Source organism: Caretta caretta, chromosome 3 (assembly GCF_965140235.1).
Source record: "Caretta caretta isolate rCarCar2 chromosome 3, rCarCar1.hap1, whole genome shotgun sequence".
NCBI lineage: Eukaryota > Metazoa > Chordata > Testudines > Cheloniidae > Caretta > Caretta caretta.
This window is the reverse complement of record NC_134208.1, coordinates 39,699,818-39,722,435: the sequence shown is the minus strand read 5'-3', so window position 1 is coordinate 39,722,435 and position 22,618 is coordinate 39,699,818. Positions and strand designations below refer to the sequence as shown.

Genomic DNA, 22,618 nt, shown 5'->3' with positions numbered 1-22,618 from the left:
AAACATGACACACTCGCTCAGCTTAGAGCTGCACATTTAAGCCAATAAGAGATGTGATTTGATAAAAGACATAATTTTTTTGTTAACTGATATAGGTTTGTCATATTAAAGAGTTAAAAATGTTCATAAATATTAATAAAAATATATCGGTTCTGATGGCACAAAGCTGGAAGTGGCCTGGGCCTCTCTGGACCTCTGAGAGGGCCTGATGGAAACATAAGTGCCCAGGGGACCTAGGCCCCTACAGGGCTAGACAGCGGCTGACTGCTGGCTTTGGAAATGTCAGTGGCACCTAAAAAGGAAGATGAGTGCCTAAGTGCCTTTGAGGATCTGTCCCTTAGTGTCTCACAAGTATTTAAGAATAGAAATAATAAGCCTTTTCTCTAGTTTGGAAGATAAATTGTGTGATTAGCTTAAAAGGGTGTTTTTCTTTGAGAAAGCACGCAGGTATGTTGTGCGCAATAAAGAATTATTCAGGGAATGCCAAGTTTGACAACAGGAATTTTATATTTAGATCTTATGGCTTGGGAAATCACAGATTTGGGGATATGTATATGAATACCAAGAGGATAATTTCTTCACTGGAGATCTGTACGTTTTCTTACTAGCACGTTCGATCACAGCTGAATGGTTTCTGTTTACTATTCATTCCATTATAGCTCGCATGCTTACTTTAGCTAAAGCTCATGGCAGCTACTGATAATCAGCAGAAGGCAATGCTTTGCTATTGAAAATTACAAACTGTTCTAGCTGAGACACTGTTTCTCTTCAGAGGGCCTCTGACTTCCTGGGTTTATGAACAGAGGATGAGCAGGAAAAGAAGGGAGTTTTATAGGATCCAAGTCCTGTATAGACCCACAGGGGTCTTTAATTATTAATATACGGAAGGAATGTGACCCTATTTTTAATCAATCCAACCCCACCCCACCCCAGTAATGGAGAATGAATCCCAAAATGAAGCAAATGAGATTTCCATGCAAGCTGAAAAACACTAGGCCAAATTCATCCCTGCTATCCTTTGACAGGTCTGCAGCTGCTCCCATGAACTTGTATCTCCTCCAGCTCCAGCTCTTCATTTTTCCACCCCTCACCAGCTGGTACACCACTCTTCTGATGGGCATGGCTGGGACACAGCAGCTGCTTCTTATTAAGGCCAGCTGATAAATCCCTGTCAGCTGGCCAGATGCTTATTAGTCCACCTGCCCAGCTGGCTGCATAAACTGCTGCTGCTTCCACACCTTACTTTTCTTCTCCATCCCCTTCCATACCTCCCACTCCACCTCATTCTGACCTGTCACGCCTCTCTCTTTCCCTGCAACAGTCTCCTCCAAAATACCTCACCCTATTTATCTGGACATCTCCTTCAGGAAGTTCCCTGATAGCATTGATTTTACTTCTCCTCTTTGCCCCTGAATTAAACAAAGCGAAGAGAAATGAAAAGCTTCACAATACTTTGAACACTAGTGCTCCACCCTTCACATTTGCTGTACCGTATGCCCAGTCATCATGTCCCTTTCGGTTAATAGGGCCATATCCATAAGGGGTTTTATTTGCAGAGTCCCACAGAGCTTAATCTTCTGACTTCTCCTGTGCAATGTATGAGAGGAAACAGTCAGATGTTTTGTAGCATCATATATGCATGGCACTTAGATCTACATCTGATCTGCTTCTCATGCAGCCCAGATGTTTTCCCCATGTCTTATGGAAGTGGAGAGATGGAGATGGAGCGTAGGGGACAATTTCCTGGCGCAAGTGCTAGAGGAGCCAACTAGGGGGGGCGCTTTTCTTGACCTGCTGCTCACAAACCGGGTAGAATTAGTGGGGGAAGCAAAAGTGGATGGGAATCTGGGAGGCAGTGACCATGAGTTGGTTGAGTTCAGGATCCTGACACAGGGAAGAAAGGTAAGCAGCACGATACGGACCCTGGACTTCAGGAAAGCAGACTTCGACTCCCTCAGGGAACGGATGGCCAGGATCCCCTGGGGGACTAACTTGAAGGGGAAAGGAGTCCAGGAGAGCTGGCTGTATTTCAAGGAATCCCTGTTGAGGTTACAGGGACAAACCATCCCAATGAGTCGAAAGAATAGTAAATATGGCAGGCGACCAGCTTGGCTTAATGGTGAAATCTTAGCGGATCTTAAACATAAAAAAGAAGCTTACAAGAAGTGGAAGGTTGGACATATGACCAGGGAAGAGTATAAAAATATTGCTCGGGCATGTAGGAATGTTATCAGGAGGGCCAAATCGCACCTGGAGCTGCAGCTAGCCAGAGATGTCAAGAGTAACAAGAAGGGTTTCTTCAGGTATGTTGGCAACAAGAAGAAAGCCAAGGAATGTGTGGGCCCCTTACTGAATGAGGGAGGCAAACTAGTGACAGAGGATGTGGAAAAAGCTAATGTACTCAATGCTTTTTTTGCCTCTGTTTTCACTAACAAGGTCAGCTCCCAGACTGCTACGCTGGGCATCACAAAATGGGGAAGAGATGGACAGCCCTCTGTGGAGATAGAGGTGGTTAGGGACTATTTAGAAAAGCTGGACGTGCACAAGTCCATGGGGCCGGACGAGTTGCATCCGAGAGTGCTGAAGGAACTGGCGGCTGTGATTGCAGAGCCATTGGCCATTATCTTTGAAAACTCGTGGCGAACCGGGGAAGTCCCGGATGACTGGAAAAAGGCTAATGTAGTGCCAATCTTTAAAAAAGGGAAGAAGGAGGATCCTGGGAACTACAGGCCAGTCAGCCTCACTTCAGTCCCTGGAAAAATCATGGAGCAGGTCCTCAAAGAATCAATCCTGAAGCACATGCATGAGAGGAAAGTGATCAGGAACAACCAGCATGGATTCACCAAGGGAAGGTCATGCCTGACTAATCTAATCGCCTTCTATGATGAGATTACTGGTTCTGTGGATGAAGGGAAAGCAGTGGATGTATTGTTTCTTGACTTTAGCAAAGCTTTTGACACGGTCTCCCACAGTATTCCTGTCAGCAAGTTAAGGAAGTATGGGCTGGATGAATGCACTACAAGGTGGGTAGAAAGCTGGCTAGATTGTCGGGCTCAACGGGTAGTTATCAATGGCTCCATGTCTAGTTGGCAGCCGGTATCAAGTGGAGTGCCCCAAGGGTCGGTCCTGGGGCCGGTTTTGTTCAATATCTTCATAAATGATCTGGAGGATGGTGTGGATTGCACTCTCAGCAAATTTGCGGATGATACTAAACTGGGAGGAGTGGTAGATACGCTGGAGGGGAGGGATAGGATACAGAAGGACCTAGACAAATTGGAGGATTGGGCCAAAAGAAATCTGATGAGGTTCAATAAGGATAAGTGCAGGGTCCTGCACTTAGGACGGAAGAACCCAATGCACAGCTACAGACTAGGGACCGAATGGCTAGGCAGCAGTTCTGCGGAAAAGGACCTAGGGGTGACAGTGGACGAGAAGCTGGATATGAGTCAGCAGTGTGCCCTTGTTGCCAAGAAGGCCAATGGCATTTTGGGCTGTATAAGTAGGGGCATAGCGAGCAGATCGAGGGACGTGATCGTTCCCCTCTATTCGACATTGGTGAGGCCTCATCTGGAGTACTGTGTCCAGTTTTGGGCCCCACACTTCAAGAAGGATGTGGATAAATTGGAGAGAGTCCAGCGAAGGGCAACAAAAATGATTAGGGGACTGGAACACATGAGTTATGAGGAGAGGCTGAGGGAGCTGGGATTGTTTAGCCTGCAGAAGAGAAGAATGAGGGGGGATTTGATAGCTGCTTTCAACTACCTGAAAGGGGGTTCCAAAGAGGATGGCTCTAGACTGTTCTCAATGGTAGCAGATGACAGAACGAGGAGTAATGGTCTCAAGCTGCAGTGGGGGAGGTTTAGATTGGATATTAGGAAAAACTTTTTCACTAAGAGGGTGGTGAAACACTGGAATGCGTTACCTAGGGAGGTGGTAGAATCTCCTTCCTTAGAGGTTTTTAAGGTCAGGCTTGACAAAGCCCTGGCTGGGATGATTTAACTGGGAATTGGTCCTGCTTCGAGCAGGGGGTTGGACTAGATGACCTTCTGGGGTCCCTTCCAACCCTTATATTCTATGATTCTATGATTAAACTAATTTAAACTTAATCCAGGTAAAATGGTAGAGATGCTGGTTAGCAGAGGAAAACCCCTAGCAGTATGGACTAGAACTGTGGTTATGCATTCTGTTCTTCCTGTGGAGGCATGTGCCTGATCTGTGCCAATATAGTCCACACACTTGTGTGACAGGGTGTGCATACCCCGCACTGGACCAGAAAGGGTTAACACCACACTATGGGCAGAGAAAGTCCCACCCCTCAGACCATACTGGGCAAGCACAAAGTGCTATACTAGTATAAAAGAGAGTGGCCTGACTTCTTTGATGGAGGCTCTAGCTGAGGAACTGTCAATAGTCCTTGCTTGTAGGATCTGGAGAGCCTGAGAATTGGACTGGAGATCTGTGGCCAATAGAGCACCAGGGAATTACCTGCACTGAGGAGCCCAGTGACCCTGATACCCCAATGACTACAGCTTCAGAAAGCACGGTAGGAAGTGACCCAGAGAGAGTGAGCAAGTGGTATCTCCCACCTGTGTGAGATCAACATGTTTCAGAGGGATTCCCTGCTGACCCAGTGGCAGACTACTCTGCCACTGATAGGCCCCTGGGTCAGGACCTGGTGGAGTCAGGTGGGCCTGGGCCCCCCTACCAGGGCTGCCAACCCCCTCTCCCCAGTTTCAGCCCCTTGGGTATTGGCCACTAGGCCATGCTGCCCTGAACACCAGGGCTGCTGTATTGACTCTGGCTGCTAAGCCACGCTGACCTGAACACCAGGGCTTTCACTCTGACCCTTGACCTCAGTGTGGTGGGGTCTGAGACAGTTGGGTAGACAGTAATTGCAGTGTCCACACACTCACTAGCCATCCTGGCAGGAGATGGCATGTGCATATACCACCACAGTTTTGGATGCTATTGAATCCATTGCTGTTCTTCACAACATTGATGGTCTTTTACCTTCTGTGGTTTGCCCGGGGCTGTGACCATTCTTTGTATTAGGTTCTCATCACAATGACCTACTCTGTTTAGTTTAACAAAAAGAAGGGTTATGGAGGTAAAGATCAAAGTCTGTAAATACCTACATGGGTAACAAATATTTAATAATGGGGTCTTCCATCTAGTAGACAAATGTATAACACACAATCCAATGGCTGGAAGTTGAAGCTAGAGAAATTCAGACTGGAAATGAGGCATGAATTTGTGACAGTGAGGGTAATTAACCTTTGGAACAATTTACCAAAGGGTTGTGTGGATTCTCCATTACTGGCGATTGGATATTTGACTAAAAGCTATGCTCTAGGAATTATTTTGGGAAATTTCTATGGCCTGTGCTATACAGGTCAGACTAGATTATCATAATGGTTTCTTTTAGTCTTGGAATCTATGAACCTACAGCTTTTTAAACTAAAAAGGACAGATTAAAGTGCTTCATTTTTAAATGTACCCCAAAATTTCCACCTCGTGCTGAATATAGTGGCTCATTTCTTAAGTGGAGCATATCATTAGCATCTGATCCCAAGCCCACTGAAATCAATGGAAACACCACCACTGACTTCAATGGGCATTGGATCAGGCCCTATAAACATACGACATCCGTTGTCACTGATTCCGACTGTACAGCTTTGTTTAGGATCTGTAAAGCCCTCAGTGGCAGGCGGAGGGTCTCATCCATTTGAGAGCTTATCCCTCCCTGAATACTCAATAGCAGTGGAAACTCATTTTTCTGGGTTCATGATGTTACAGCATTTGTGGAATATGGAGATTTCCTGATGCCCGTTTTAAGGTAGATATTTCCATACTAAAATAGGACCAAAGCAGAAGGTCCATCTCTCTGGAAATTGCTTTCTCTTGCAGGCTGCCAGACCCTAACCTGGACAAGCTGTAGGTGCAATGTAAGATGCAGCTCTTTAGTCAGGCCTCCAATTGACTGTTGGACCATTTTAGTAGCAGGGAATGGAGATTTTTTTTTAGTCTTTTTTTAAAAAGACCTATTTATGTAGAGGTTTGTTTTATTTAGTATAAAGCAGACAAGTTTTCAGGCAATGAGTTCACCTATAAATAAAGTCAATACATACATGGCTGGACTTTTTTTAGATTTTCATATTGTTGCAAAGGAGAATTATTAAATTCACTATTTCTTTTATTTTTCCTTTTTTTCCCTGCAGGTTCCCACAGTTTTTGATGCTTATTTTAAACTTATTTTCCTTTCCCATGTTCTTGTTTCTTTTTTATAACATACATATAATTATGAAAATGGGCCAAAGGGTTGCTTCTGGAGCAATGGGTGTTTAGGACAGCTGGAGTTTGCATGAGATTGCAATTCTACTTCAGGATATGGTTTTGTTGAAAGTGTGGGAATATAGTAATGCTGCAAATTCTGTAATGTAGAAAATAATGTCCTGTGAAATTTAGGTCTGCAAACAAGTGATTAGTCATTGCAGGGGATGAGTGGAGTTTTGAACAGTACCTAGTATGTCTCTTTGCATCTCATAAATCGGGCATCAAGTTTAGATGTACTTTGACTGCCAACGAAGTCTGATCTTATAAGATGATGAATGTCCTTAGCTCTTATAGACAACATCAGTGCTTTGGGAGCTCAGCACTTTACAGGATTGAACCCTAATAACAGACCAGTCAGGGATAGTGTGGAGAAGTACTGTGCAAACTTGGCAAATTGTGCAACTTTGCTCAGTCCTCTACACAGTAAAATACAATAATGGTTCATTACAAATCGACAGAATGAAATGATGAAATAGCAATAATGCATTGCACTAACATAGCAATTTTCATCTTAGTTCTCAAAGTGCTTTACAAACATGAATTGGTATTTCCCTCATTTTACACATGAGGAAACTGAGGCTCACAAAGGTCAAACGACTTGGTCGACATTTCATAGGTGGCAGTCAGAAGCTGAACACAGTGTCCAGCCCCTTTCTCTAACCATGTCACTGAGCCGCAAGCACTCCAGTATTTCACTCCTAGATCTCTTGAGCAGAGATTACCAATCCTAGCCAACTGCACTGTGTTTTGGTGATGTAGATTCATTTCCACTGGAGACTAAGATAGCAGCTCCCAATTTATTTCTACTTGTGGCCAAGGCAGGATAAGACCCCAAAGTATTCAGATATGCAAAATGGTGCATTAACTCACACCACCATCTAGCCTCCCACCCATGCCCTCACAATAGGTGAAAAACATTTATTTAAATTTTGGATTGTGAAAGGAGACAGTCTGTCAGCCCTGGAAAAATAAGTCTTCTATTTATGTATCGATCAGGTATAATTTTATTAGGGGCAATATTAATCATTTCCTTTACCCGCCTAAGTTCTACTCTTACCTAGAGGACTACCTCTAAGGATAAATGAGAAGTTCATTCTCTATATCCATTTGATCCTTGATGTCACTGCTGAGATGGCTAACACAGTGCTAATTTGGAAGGATGTTTCATGTTTGGTTAAAGTATATAGGTACTGAAATGGATTCTTGAGAATGGCAAACAAAAATCATTTGTCCATTCTGTCTTTGGATACATAAGTGACTCTCAGAAAGGAGTTGTGTCCATAAATCTGAAGGCAGAATACGACCTCAACGTATCAGCATCCTGAGATCATTATCATGGCAAATCCCAAAGGGATATAACTGTCTTGAAGATCAAGTTTCACCCAGGTTGATCTCTAACTGGAATGTCCATTTGCAAGGTTTCTTTGGTCATTTTCATCTTGGTGGGAGAGAAACTCTTGACTGTTTGGACTCTTTGACCATGGGATGGTGTTCCAAGAAGGAGGAGTGCTAGACAGAGACGGGCTCCACCTAACGAAGAGAGGGAAGAGCATCTTCGCAAGCAGGCTGGCTAACCTAGTGAGGAGGGCTTTAAACTACTTCACCGGGGGAAGGAGACCAAAGCCCTGAGGTAAGTGGGATACTGGGAGGAAGCACGAGCAGGAGCGCGCGAGAGGGCAGGGCTCCTGCCTCATACTGAGAAAGAGGGACGATCAACGAGTTACCTCAAGAGCCAATACACAAATGCAAGAAGCCTGGGAAACAAGCAGGGAGAACTGGAAGTCCTGGCACAGTCAAGGAATTATGATGTGATTGGAATAGACTTGGTGGGATAACTCACATGACTAGAGTACTGTCATGGATGGATATAAACTGTTCAGGAAGGACAGGCAGGGCAGAAAAGGTGGGGGAGTTGCATTGTACGTAAGAGAGCAGTATGACTGCTCAGAGCTCTGGTATGAAACTGCAGAAAAAATTGAGAGTCTCTGGATTAAGTTTAGAAGTGTGAGCAACAAGGATGATGTCATGGTGGGAGTCTGTTATAGACCACCAGACCAGGGGGATGAGGTGGATGAGGCTTTCTTCTGGCAACTCACGGAAGTTACTAGATCGCAGGCCCTAGTTCTCATGGGAGACTTTAATCACCCTGATATCTGCTGGGAGAGCAATATAGCGGTGCACAGACAATCCAGGAAGTTTTTGGAAAGTGTAGGGGACAATTTCCTGGTGCAAGTGCTGGAGGAACCAACTAGGGGCAGAGCTCTTCTTGACCTGCTGCTCACAAACCAGGAAGAATTAGTAGGGGAAGCTAAAGTGGATGGGAACCTGGGAGGCAGTGACCATGAGATGGTCGAGTTCAGGATCCTGACACACGGAAGAAAGGAGAGCAGCAGAATACGGACCCTGGACTTCAGAAAATGAGACTTTGACTCCCTCAGGGAACTGATGGGCAGGATCCCCTGGGAGAATAACATGAGGGGGAAAGGAGTCCAGGAGAGCTGTCTGTATTTTAAAGAATCCTTATTGAGGTTACAGGGACAAACCATCTCGATGTGTAGAAAGAATAGTAAATATGGCAGGCGACCAGCTTGGCTGAACAGTGAAATCCTTGCTGATCTTAAACACAAAAAAGAAGCTTACAAGAAATGGAAGATTGGACAGATGACCAGGGAAGAGTATAAAAATATTGCTTGGGCATGCAGGAGTGAAATCAGGAAGGCCAAATCACACCTGGAGGTGCAGCTAGCAAGAGATGTTAAGAGTAACAAGAAGGGTTTCTTCAGGTATGTTAGCAATAAGAAGAAAGTCAAGGAAAGTGTGGGCTCCTTACTGAATGAGGGAGGCAACCTAGTGACAGAGGATGTGGAAAAAGCTAATGTACTCAATGCTTTTTTTGCCTCTGTCTTCACGAACAAGGTCAGCTCCCAGACTACTGCACTGGGCAGCACAGCATGGGGAGGAGGTGACCAGCCCTCTGTGGAGAAAGAAGTGGTTCAGGACTATTTAGAAAAGCTGGATGAGCACAAGTCCATGGGGCCAGATGTGCTGCATCCGAGAGTGCTAAAGGAGCTGGTGGATGTGATTGCAGAGCCATTGGCCATAATCTTTGAAAACTCATGGTGATTGGGGGAAGTCCCGGACGACTGGAAAAAGGCTAATGTAGTGCCCATCTTTAAAAAAGGGAAGGAGGAGGATCCTGGGAACTACAGGCCAGTCAGCCTCACCTCAGTCCCTGGAAAAATCATGGAGCAGGTCCTCATGGAATCAATTCTGAAGCACTTGGAGGAGAGGAAAGTGATCAGGAACAGTCAGCATGGATTCGCCAAGGGCAAGTCATGCCTGACTAATCTAATTGCCTTCTATTATGAGAACTGTCTCTGTGAATGAGGGGAAAGCGGTGGATATGTTGTTCCTTGACTTTAGCAAAGCTTTTCACACGGGCTCCCACAGTATTCTTGCCAGCAAGTTAAAGAAGTATGGGCTGGATGAATGCACTATAAGGTGGATAGAAAGTTGGCTAGATTGTCGGGCTCAACAGGTAGTGATCAATGGCTCCATGTCTGGTTGGCAGCCGGTATCAAGTGGAGTGCCCCAAGGGTCGGTTTTGTTCAATATCTTCATAAACGATCTGGAGGATGGTGTGGATTGCACCCTCAGCAAGTTTGCAGGCTAAACTGGGAGGAGAGGTAGATATACTGGAGGTAGGGATAGGATACAGAGGACCCTAGACAAATTAGAGGATTGGGCCAAAAGAAATCTTATGAGGTTCAACAAGGACAGAAGAATCCCAAGCACCACTACAGACTAGGGACCGAATGGCTAGGCAGCAGTTCTGCAGAAAAGGACCTAGGGGTTACAGTGGACGAGAAGCTGGATATGAGTCAACAGCGTGCCCTTGTTGCCAAGAAGGCCAATGGCTTTTTGGGATGTATATGTAGGGGCATTGCCAGCAGATTGAGGGACGTGATCATTCCCCTCTATTTGACATTGGTGAGGCTTCATCTGGAGTACTGTTTCCAGTTTTGGGCCCCACGCTACAAGAAGAATGTGGAAAAATTGGAGAGAGTCCAGCGGAGGGCAACACAAATGATTCGGGGACTGGAACACATGACTTATGAGGAAAGGCTGAGGGAACTGGGATTGTTTAGTCTGCGGAAGAGAAGAATGAGGGGGGATTTGATAGCTGCTTTCAACTACCTGAAAGGGGGTTCCAAAGAAGATAGATCAAGACTGTTCTCAGTGGGAGCTGATGACAGAACAAGGAGTAATGGTCTCAAGTTGCGGGGTGGGGGGATATTTAGGTTGGATATTAGGAAAAACTTTTTCACTAAGAGGGTGGTGAAACACTTAGGGAGGTGGTGGAATCTCCGTCCTTAGAGGTTTTTAAGGTCAGGCTTGACAAAGCCCTGGCTGGGATGATTTAATTGGGGATCGGTCCTGCTTTGAGCAGGGGATTGGACTAGATGACCTCCTGAGGTCCCTTCCAACCCTGGTATTCTATCATACATAGCCAACTGACCAGATTGTTGCAGGCTTTAGCATAAACACCGTCACAACATAAACTGACCTGAGAGGGCTGTGTTCTGAGATGTATTCTGATAATCATGAAAAGTGCCTCTAGACATTGAAAATAAAAATAAAGGCTTTTAATACTGTCTCACATGACCTTCTCATAAAGAAACTAGGGACATCCAAGCTAGATGCAGCTACTATAAGGTGGGTGCATAACTGATTGGAAAACCGTTCCCAGAGAGTAATTATCAGTGGTTTACTGTCAAGCTGCAAAGGCATATCAAGTGGGGTCCCGCAGGGATCAATTCTGGGTCCGGTTCTGTTCAATGTCTTCATCAATGATTTAGATAATGGCATAAAGAGTACACTTATACAGCTTGCGGATGATACCAAGCAGTGGGGAGTGTGGGGGGGGGGATTGTAAATGCTTTGGAGGATAGGATTAAAATTCAATGATCTGGAGAAATGGTCTGAACTAAGTAGGATGAAATTCAATAAGGACAAATGCAAAGTACTCCACTTAGGAAGGAACAAATCAGTTGCACACATACAAAATGGGAAAGGACTGCCTAGGAAGGAGTACTGTAGAAAGGGATCTGGGGGCCATAGTGGACCACAAGCTAAATATGAGTCAATAGCATAACATTGCTTTTTTTTTTTTTTTTTTTTGGTGCAACAAACATAATTCTGGGATGTATTTGCAGGAGTATTGTAAATAATACATGAGAACTAATTCTCCTGCTCTACTCAGCACTGACTAGGCCTCAGCTTGAGTATTGTGTCCAGTTCTGGGTGACACATTTCAGGAAAGATGTGGACAAACTGGAGAAAGTCCAGAGGAGGGCAACAAAAATTATTAAAGATCTAGAAAACTTGATCTCTGAGGTAAGATTAAATAATTTGGTTTGTTTACTCTGGGAAAGAGAAGATACGATAATAGTTTTCAAGTACATAAACGGTTGTTACAAGGAGGAGGGAGAAAAATTGTTCTCTTTAACCTCGGAGGATAGGATAAGAAGCAATGGACTTAAATTGCAGCAAGGGTGGTTTAGGTTGGACTTTAGGAAAAAGTTCCTAACCGTCAGGGTAGTTAAGAGCTGGAATAAAGTGCCTGGGGAAAAGTGGAATCTCTATCACTGGAGTTGTTTAAGAGCAGGTTAGACAAACACCTGTCAGGGATGGTCTAGATAATACTTAATCCTGCTATTAGTGCAGGGGGGTCGCTTAGATGACCTCTCAAGGTCCCTTCCGGTCCTTTGAGTCTATGATTCTATGATAAAGATTCAAAATGTATTGATATTATTACTATACACCTTTTCAAGGCAACCATCATTGGGGTTTAGAGCCACTCTACACTGTTTGTTTAAACTGGATTATTAACATTCCAAATGAAGGGGAGCAAAAATCCCACATAAGATTATCTTTTGTGGTCTATTTTTTTTACGTGGGTCAAAGTCTCTGGCTGACTTTCCAAGCATCTTACACTGTAAGTTAAAGCTGAACCCTTAATCATGCAAGTAAATCAGTGGAACTACTTGTGTGAGTAAGGACACGTGATTAAAGTTTGTGTGATCAGGCCTTTAGAATTTTGATGACTTTTAGCCATACAGTCCCCAAACTTAACTCAACTCATCCATTCTTCTTTTTATCCCATTACTAAGGAACATCCCCCGCATATTACAACACTGTACTTTAAGACAGACTTTTATTTACGCTGCCATTGTAGTAGAAATACAATTATGAAACAAAGTAAACATTAGTTCAGAATATGAGCCAAATACAATACAAACAGCCAAGGATATTCATTCCGGCATTGCCTCTTTACAAAATACCACACACAAAGTGCCACACAAAATCCACCGGTTTCAGAGTAACAGCTGTGTTAGTCTGTATTCGCAAAAAGAAAAGGAGTACTTGTGGCACCTTAGACTAACCAATTTATTTGAGCATAAGCTTTTGTGAGCTACAGCTCACTTCATCGGATGCATACTGTGGAAATTGCAGAAAACATTATATACACAGAGACCATGAAACAATACCTCCTCCCACCCCATTCTCCTGCTGGTAATAGTTTATCTAAAGTGATCACTCTCCTTACCATGTGTATGATAATCAAGGTGGGCCATTTCCAGCATAAATCCAAGTTTAACCAGAACGTCTGAGGGGGGGGGTAGGAAAAAACAAGGGGAAATAGGCTACCTTGCATAATGACTTAGCCACTCCCAGTCTCTATTCAAGCCTAAGTTAATTGTATCAAAGTCTGTAATGTGCACTGAAGCCTAAATTAATAGTATCCAATTTGCAAATGAATTCCAATTCAGCAGTTTCTTGCTGGAGTCTGGATTTGAAGTTTTTTTGTTTTAAGATAGCGACCTTCATGTCTGTGATTGCGTGACCAGAGAGATTGAAGTGTTCTCCGACTGGTTTATGAATGTTATTATTCTTGACATCTGATTTGTGTCCATTTATTCTTTTACATAGAGACTGTCCAGTTTGACCAATGTACATGGCAGAGGAGCATTGCTGGCACATGATGGCATATATCACATTGGTGGATGTGCAGGTGAACTGAAGGTAAAAAATCCATTACAATCTACATACCACACAGACTATGCTGACAGCTTGTGCCACACGCTCTCAAAGAAACTGCGGAATCACCTGATCAACATCCTCTACAGCAAACAGGGAAAGATTAAGAATGAGCTCTCAGAACTGGAAACTCTCATGAAAAACCAACCTTCCACACAAACTTCCTCGTGGCTGGAATTTACTAAAACTAGACAAGCCATTTACAACACACACTTTGCTTCTCTACAAAAGAAAAAGGACACTAAACTTTCTAAACTACTACATGCTACAAGGGGCCACAGCAATGGTTCCCTCAACCCACTCAGCAATATTGTTAACCTATCCAACTATACTCTCAGCCCAGCAGAAGAAGCTGTCCTATCTCGGGGCCTCTCCTTCTGCCCCTCCACCCCCACGAACATGATACAGTTCTGTGGTGACCTAGAATCCTATTTTCGACGTCTCCAACTCAAGGAATATTTCCAAAATACCTCTGAACAACATACTAATCAACAGAGGCCTCCCTACCAACATTACAAAAAGAAGGATTCTAGGTGGACTCCTCCTGAAGGTCGAAACAGCAGACTGGACTTCTACATAGAGTGCTTCCGCCGACGTGCACGGGCTGAAATTGTGGAAAAGCAGCATCACTTGCCCCATAACCTCAGCCGTGCAGAACATAATGCCATCCACAGCCTCAGAAACAACTCTGAGATCATAATCAAAAAGGCTGACAAAGGAGGTGCTGTTGTCATCATGAATAGGTTGGAATATGAACAAGAGGCTGCTCAGCAGCTCTCCAACACCACTTTCTACAAGCCATTACCCTATGATCCCACTGAGAGTTACCAAAAGCAACTACAGCATTTGCTCAAGAAGCTTCCTGAAAAAGCACAAGAACAAATCCGCACAGACACACCCCTGGAGCCCCGACCTGGGATATTCTATCTACTACCTAAGATCCATAAACCTGGAAATCCTGGGCGCCCCATCATCTCAGGCATTGGCACCCTGACAGCAGGGTTGTCTGGCTGTGTAGACTCCCTCCTCAGGCCCTATGCTACCAGCACTCCCAGCTACCTTCGAGACACCACTGACTTCCTGAGGAAACTACAATCCATCAGTGATCTTCCTGATAACACCATCCTGGCCACTATGGATGTAGAAGCCCTCTACACCAACATTCCACACAAAGATGGACTACAAGCCGTCAAGAACACTATCCCCGATAATGTCACAGCTAACCTGGTGGCTGAACTTTGTGACTTTGTCCTTACCCATAACTATTTTACATTTGGGGACAATGTATACTTTCAGATCAGCGGCACGGCTATGGGTACCCGCATGGCCCCACAGTACGCCAACATTTTTATGGCTGATTTAGAACCAACGCTTCCTCAGCTCTCGTCCCCTAACGCCCTGTCATAAATATAAAGGGAAGGGTAAACCCCTTTGAAATCCCTCCTGGCCAGGGGAAAGCTCCTCTCACCCGTAAAGGGTTAAGAAGCTAAAGGTAACCTCGCTGGCACCTGACCAAAATGACCAATGAGGAGACAAGATACTTTCAAAAGCTGGGAGGAGGGAGAGAAACAAAGGGTCTGTGGGTCTGTCTATATGCTGGTTTCTGCAGGGGATAGACCAGGAATGGAGTCTTAGAACTTTTAGTAAGTAATCTAGCTAGGTATGTGTTAGATTATGATTTCTTTAAATGGCTGAGAAAAGAATTGTGCTGAATAGAATAACTATTTCTGTCTGTATATCTGTTTTGTAACTTAAGGTTTTGCCTAGAGGGGTTCTCTATGTTTTTGAATCTAATTACCCTGTAAGATATCTACCATCCTGATTTTACAGGGGGGATTTCTTTATTTCTATTTACTTCTATTTTTATTAAAAGTCTTCTTGTAAGAAACTGAATGCTTTTTCATTGTTCCCAGATCCAAGGGTTTGGGTCTGTAGTCACCTAGGCAAATTGGTGAGGCTTTTTACCAAACCTTGTCCAGGAAGTGGGGTGCAAGGTTTTGGGAAGTATTTTGGGGGGAAGGACGCGTCCAAACAGCTCTTCCCCCGTAACCAGTATTAGTTTGGTGGTGGTAGCGGCCAGTCCAAGGACAACGGGTGGAATATTTTGTACCTTGGGGAAGTTTTGACCTAAGCTGGTAAAGATAAGCTTAGGAGGTTTTTCATGCAGGTCCCCACATCTGTACCCTAGAGTTCAGAGTGGGGGAGGAACCTTGATACGCCCCTACTCTACTTGCGCTGTATTGATGACATCTTCATCATCTGGACCCATGGAAAAGAAGCCCTTGAGGAATTCCACCATGATTTCAACAATTTCCATCCCACCATCAACCTCAGCCTGGTCCAGTCCACACAAGAGATCCACTTCCTGGACACTACAGTGCTAATAAACAATGGTCACATAAACACCACCCTATACCGGAAACCTACTGACCGCTCTTCCTACCTACATGCCTCCAGCTTTCACCCAGACCACACCACACGATCCATCATCTACAGCCAAGCTCTGCGATACAACCGCATTTGCTCCAACCCCTCAGACAACACCTACAAGATCTCTATCAAGCATTCTTACAACTACAGTACCCACCTGCGGAAGTGAAGAAACAGATTGATTGAGCCAGAAGAGTTCCCAGAAGTCACCTACTACAGGACAGGCCTCACAAAGAAAATAACAGAACACCACTAGCCGTCACCTTCAGCCCCCAACTAAAACCCCTCCAACGCATTATTAAGGATCTACAACCTATCCTGAAGGATGACCCAACACTCTCTCACAAATCTTGGGAGACAGGCCAGTCCTTGCCTACAGACAGCCCCCCAACCTGAAGCAAATACTCACCAACAACCACATACCACACAACAGAACCACTAACCCAGGAACCTATCCTTGCAACAAAGCCCGTTGCCAACTGTGCCCACATATCTATTCAGGGGACACCATCACAGGGCCTAATAACATCAGCCACACTATCAGAGGCTCGTTCACCTGCACATCCACCAATGTGATATATGCCATCATGTGCCAGGAATGCCCCTCTGCCATTTACATTGGTCAAACTGGACAGTCTCTACAAAAAAGAATAAATGGACACAAATCAGATGTCAAGAATTATAACATTCATAAACCAGTCGGAGAACACTTCAATCTCTCTGGTCACGCAATTACAGACATGAAGGTCGCTATCTTAAAACAAAAAAACTTCAAATCCAGACTCCAGCGAGAAACTGCTGAATTGGAATTCATTTGCAAATTGGATACTATTAATTTAGGCTTAAATAGAGACTGGGAGTGGCTATTTCACCTTGTTTTTTCCTCCCCCCTACCTCCCCCCCCCAGACGTTCTGGTTAAACTTGGATTTATGCTGGAAATGGCCCACCTTGATTACCATACACATTGTAAGGAGAGTGATCACTTTAGATAAGCTATTACCAGCAGGAGAGTGGGGTGGGAGGAGGTATTGTTTCATGGTCTCTGTGTATATAATGTTTTCTGCAATTTCCACAGTATGCATCCGATGAAGTGAGCTGTAGCTCACGAAAGCTTATGCTCAAATAAATTGGTTAGTCTCTAAGGTGCCACAAGTACTCCTTTTCTTTTTACAAAATCCACCTTCACCCCCCACACCCCGAAATCTCTGCTTGCTACATACCCCTGCAGCAGAGTCTTTTGACATTGATTTAACAAATACAATAAGTATTTATAAAAAGCAATTAAAAACAGTATAGTTTGAAGGACTTTACTGTTCAGCACACACAACTCCAATTGACTTAAATATGCTACATTGATCATATAGATTTGAACTGTGGTGTGTCTGAGCTAGCTCACAATCAAGACAGTAGGCCATGTCCTCTGTTTGTTTAGTCTTCAGCATACCACTGCTGCTGAATAAACAAACATTAATAACTAAAGAGGCTAATGGCATTATATTGCAAGAAATGTGTAAAACTAAACAGTGCTTTAATAACTTGTGAGCTTGATTTGTATTTTTCATGTACTTTTTATATTTTGTTTTGGACTACACAGAATAGATTTCCTTCTATCTGCATATGCTCTCCAAACATCATTCATTGGGAACTCTTCTGCAGTGCCATATACTCCTCCATTTCACCTCTGAGGGTCTCCTACCTGCAGTCTCTGCACATGTCAGCCAAAAAGGTAGGAGAAAGGGAATAGTATTAGCTGTCTTGCTGGCTGAAAGTGAGGCTGCCAATTTCTGTCTCCTAGTGTGATTGACAGGTGTAAAGCCCACTGAATATACCAGCAGTGAGAAGGTCACTCTGGGCATGAGAAATTGAGTCAGAAGCTAATAGAACCAAAAAGGCAACTATGAAGAGGGTGGGAAAGGCAGACAACTTCAGGCCAGGGGAAAAGTCATTCTCTGGTGGCTGCTGTGGCAGCACGGGAGATGCAATTCTTTGTGGGCAGGGAAAGGAGAAAAGACTATTTTGAGTTAGACAGGAAAGGGAGAAGGGGAACATGATTAGCAGCAGTTTATTTCTAACTGAGTCTCTGAAGCAAATACCTAATCTAGAAACTTCATTCACTTTTCCTTTGACTATGTTTTTTTTGACTTGTACTCTACACAAATCCAGAAATGCATAAAGACACAACTTGTAGCAAAAGTAAACCCCACAGCTTTTATGCACGAGGAGCACTGTACAGTGATTCTCAGTGAAAGTACTTACATCATGCAAAAAACAAACCCCAAAACTATTTAAACAACTCAGCTTTTCAGGTGAAAAATGAAACCTAAAATGAACAAATTTTAAGATTTTTTTAAAAAAAAAAATAAGAAAAGGTCTCCATGCACTAAAGCCTGTGAATTGGGGGGGCGGGAGAAGAAGGGGCATCTGGGAAAGTTTTTCAACAAAAATGGGGAAAAATTAATTTTAAAAAAGAGAAACTCCAAAAAATTTTGGGTTTGTCAAAAAACAAAATATCAAACATTTTTAAGTTGCTGAAAACCAAAATATTTTCAGGTTTTTTGGTTAAAAAACTTATTTTATGTAAATAGATTTCCACTTTGTTGAAAAACCATTTTCTGTCCCTCCCAAAAAATAAACAACTCCACCTACCACAGCCATTTTGTCCACCATTTGGACTCTGCATCCTCTTGGTTATCCAGAAATAAGGTTGTAAACTGGGAAGGAAAAAATGTTTCATACGAAGTGAACCAAAGTCCACAAGATCTCACCATTCTGAAATTGCTGAAATTTTCATACTGCACCAAACTGTGAGGTAAGCTTTCAAAACAAAATGAAACCATGTGAAGCGCACCTGCTTTCTGGTGACATTAAAAATTCAAAGCTTTGTCCAGGCTTGTCATGATGTTCATTAAGGTTTGTGAACTTTTCAAGTGAACCCAGATCCAATTCAATGTTAACCTGGGTAGATCTGTTTTTGCATTCAAGCCCAACTGAGATTTTTGGTTTTCCATTATTTGGATGGAAAACCACGTAGTAATCTGCAGTTTTGTTGGAATTTTGTTTTGAGGTTTCTTTGAAATACACATTTAAAGTAAAAAAAATTAACAAGGCATTCTTCTTTTGTATGCATCACAAGTCTAGGGTGACTGGATGTCCCGATTTTATAGGGACAGTCCCAATTTTGGGGGCTTTTTCTTATATAGGCACCTATAACACCCTCCCTCACCCCAATTTTTTACACTTGCTATCTGGTCACCCTACACAAATTGATATCTACATTGTTCAGCTATCTAACTGCTGCATCATCGAGGGCAGAATCCACCCTCAAATAATCTAATTGTGCACTTCTCAACTACATTTGACCATCTGCATTGCTGCCTTACCATCACACTGTGAAAATTGGGCTAAATCAAATGGGGGGGGGCGTGTTCACTTGCCTTCTTGTGGCGTCCCCCATGAGGAGCATAAAGTGAAACAAAAGTAGACAAAATGCAGAACACAGGGTTGCATTCTAAGTGAACATGGTATGAATCTGCTGAATCAAAAACAAAAAAGATTTCTCTGAACCCTTGTGAAAGAAGCCTGCAGAGTTTCACCCAGTTTGGTTTAACTTCTCAGTGATTTAATGATCTGCATCCCACCTACAATGCTCTCTCTGTATTCTGTTTTAGGATTTCTAGATGCTTATAACCCCATTAAGACAACTGAAGACTTCCATACACCTATGTCTCTAGCCAATTCTTCAGATGAGCTCTCCGTTCCCTTTAGAGCTTAACTCACCACTCTCGGATCTGTTCCCCAAGAAATACTCTGTAACATCCTGGATGGTATCTTAGTAAATATTTAGACACTGAAACAGTGCTTTGTGAAATTCATGCATGAGTTCTTTGATTTGCAAAGTTCATAGCACTCTGTGGAAGGATAAGGTTAGAAAGGACAATTCAAGTGCCATGTTTCCAGAAGGACCCCACATTTTCTTAAGAGGCCTATCCTCTTAAGTTGGGATTCTATCCTCCTCAGACCCCTTAATATATATGTAGGTACAGCACCCTGCATTTCTGCTTTCTTCATTCCAGATTATACTTTTTTCAGTTTATAGCCCAACCCATAGTATGCACCTACCCTGTATGTCTGATACAGTTGTAATCTCCTCTATGATAGAATTTTTAAATAAATTAAGAGAAATGAGTAATCAGTGGCAAAATATATTTGTGAGGTAGTCATATTTTGCCCTGCCCCACAACATCCTATTTGCCTTTATAAAGCTCTTCAAACCACTAAAAATAAAATATTTTTCATGTTTGTGTAAAACACACAGTTTGTGAGAGGATTGCCCTTTTTTTTTTGTTTTGTTTTTTGTTTCCCTTTACTGGTCCTTTCATTTCCTCTGTCATGCTTCCTCTCTTCAGACCCCTGGCAGAATAAAGACATAAAATGTTTCTTGCTAATACAGCATTCTCCTTACTTTATCTTTGAGACAATGATTTATTTTACCTTTTTCCCTGGATTCCCTCTGCCTAGTGCTAATTATTACTACTTGGTGGGAGACCCTTTATCAGTTGGGTCTCCAGTTTTCTTAGCATATGCACAAACTGCCACAGGTGGCACGTGACCAGGATTCATCACCGAATTTGGTCTGCTGGTTGGATTATTAGTTTCCCTGGCTTGGGCCAGGTACTGACAGGGAGTGTGACATGAACACTGCTCCAAGCCCCCTGGGTCTTCAGGAATGGTCCCAAACAAAATATTAACACTATTGCAAGATATAAGGTGTTGGACCATTTTTGTAGATTGTGTTTTTAAAAAATAAGAAATCCTTACTGATGGGTCTATGGAAAGTGATCCACAATTCCTCCAGCAGAGTGTTGAAAGAATGTAGTCAAAACTCTGCTTTCCATACCACACACATCACATTTAGACAAGATAGGCTCCTGTCTCTCTTCTTGTAAGTGCCATCTTTACTAAGCAGAAAGTTTAGGTGCAAAGCAAACACACTGACAGAAATCTAACTAAGCATCCTTTATTTAACAATATTGTTAAGAAGACTTTGTCAGACTGCCCACCATTGCATAATTCAGGGCCAAAACTTTACAGAGGACAATAACTGTAGTATCCTGCAGATAAATCTGGATTCACACAGAAAGACTGGTTAACCAAACATCTGCCCTATTTGACCTAAATTAAACAATCTGTGACATGAACCAAACAATTCTAAAAATTAGTGATAAATAATGTATAAACTGTACTTAGAAGGAAAATAAAACCACACTATTAAAAGCAGGCTTGGACAGAGTTTAGTGGCTTCAACTCTCTAAAATCATGAGACTATCAAGGCAGTTGATATCTCGCAAGGTTGGTCTATTACTCTATTAAACAGTTTTGCCTCACTGTAATATTTGCCTTCCTTTGTAGCGATCACTGAAATAAAACTCCAGAATATTGACTGTGGGCAGTTAGGGCCTGATCCAAAGCCAGATGAGCTCCATGGAAAGATTCCCATGGATTTCAATAGCCTTGGGATCAAACCCTTCCATAATGCTGAAGAATGCAGTTTGTCAACCCTTAGAGAAAACAGTACATTGACAAACCAAACCATTTAAGCGAATAAGGGAAATAAAATGATTTTGTTGAGGGAGTAAAGCTTGGGGTAGAAAGGTAATTGGAGAAAATCAATATATGGTCTATATGAATGCCTACCAGGATGTTGCTTTTCTAACTTTGTCACACTTCCTGGCCAATGTCAATATGCATATACTGAATAAGATAAGCGTATTAATAAAAATTAGTGAGTAATAGATGCACAGACTAAAAAATTAAAAATCAAGGCAAAACAAAAACAAACCATCCACACCAAGGAAGCAATTCACAGCCATTTCATTAATGTACATTCAAATTAGTCCAGAGACAGGGATGTCACTACAATTCTGGAGTACTCAATATTTTATTAAAGGCCTTCTTGTCGTTCAAATCAACAATCTCACATCTTGCAACAGGCTTCTTTTGATCTACCTGTCCAAGTGCTTCTATAGCCCCATTGCTGTTGTATCTCAGCACCCAACAGCTTTATCTCCCTCTTCTGTTCAGGCCCTCTTCTTTATATTTCATCACCATGGCCAGGCCAGTCTGGGATTAAGCTGCTCCATTTATAGCTTCCTTCCATGCAAACACTTGCCCAAACCTTTTAACATATGTGTGAAGGATTTGTTTAAAACACTGTCAGTTTGATGAAAGTTAAATTTAAAATCAACTGAGAAACATGTGGTAATAGTCCATGTCGCTATTAACATTTTATAGGCTCAGAGTGGGTTTACAAGGAAGGAACAAAGGGCCCCTTTCTACAAGGTGTTGAGAGTTTTCAACTACCAGTTACTTCCAAAAACATTGTGCCTTAAGGCTGGAATTTTCAAAATTACCTATAGGATGTGGACACTCAGTTCCCATTACAATTAAAGTGAATTGGGCATCTAAATTACCTGGATGGTGTGGAGAATAAGGGAGCTATTAGTACTATTTTTTAAGGAATAGTATGTACCTCAGTTTACCTGTTTGATATTATTCTGACTACATGGAGTTGAATAAAAATGGGCTGTTAGGAATAGCAAGCAGGAAAGGAAAACGGTAGAGATAAGGCATATGAGGTAAACAATTTCATGAGAATTAAGATGACAATGGCTGGACCATTAATTGGGAAGATGATGTTTTCAGGTGCCAGGACAGTTATACAGCTGTTTTGCCAAGGCCTGAGGCTAGAGATCA

At 42.9% G+C, this 22,618-nt stretch overlaps 1 protein-coding gene across 1 annotated transcript in view; it reads right to left on the bottom strand.

Annotated features, from left to right (window-relative positions):
• SH3YL1 (SH3 and SYLF domain containing 1) overlaps positions 1-22,618 on the bottom strand; it is a 158,325-nt gene that overhangs the window by 5,667 nt on the left and 130,040 nt on the right. The window lies entirely within an intron of this gene.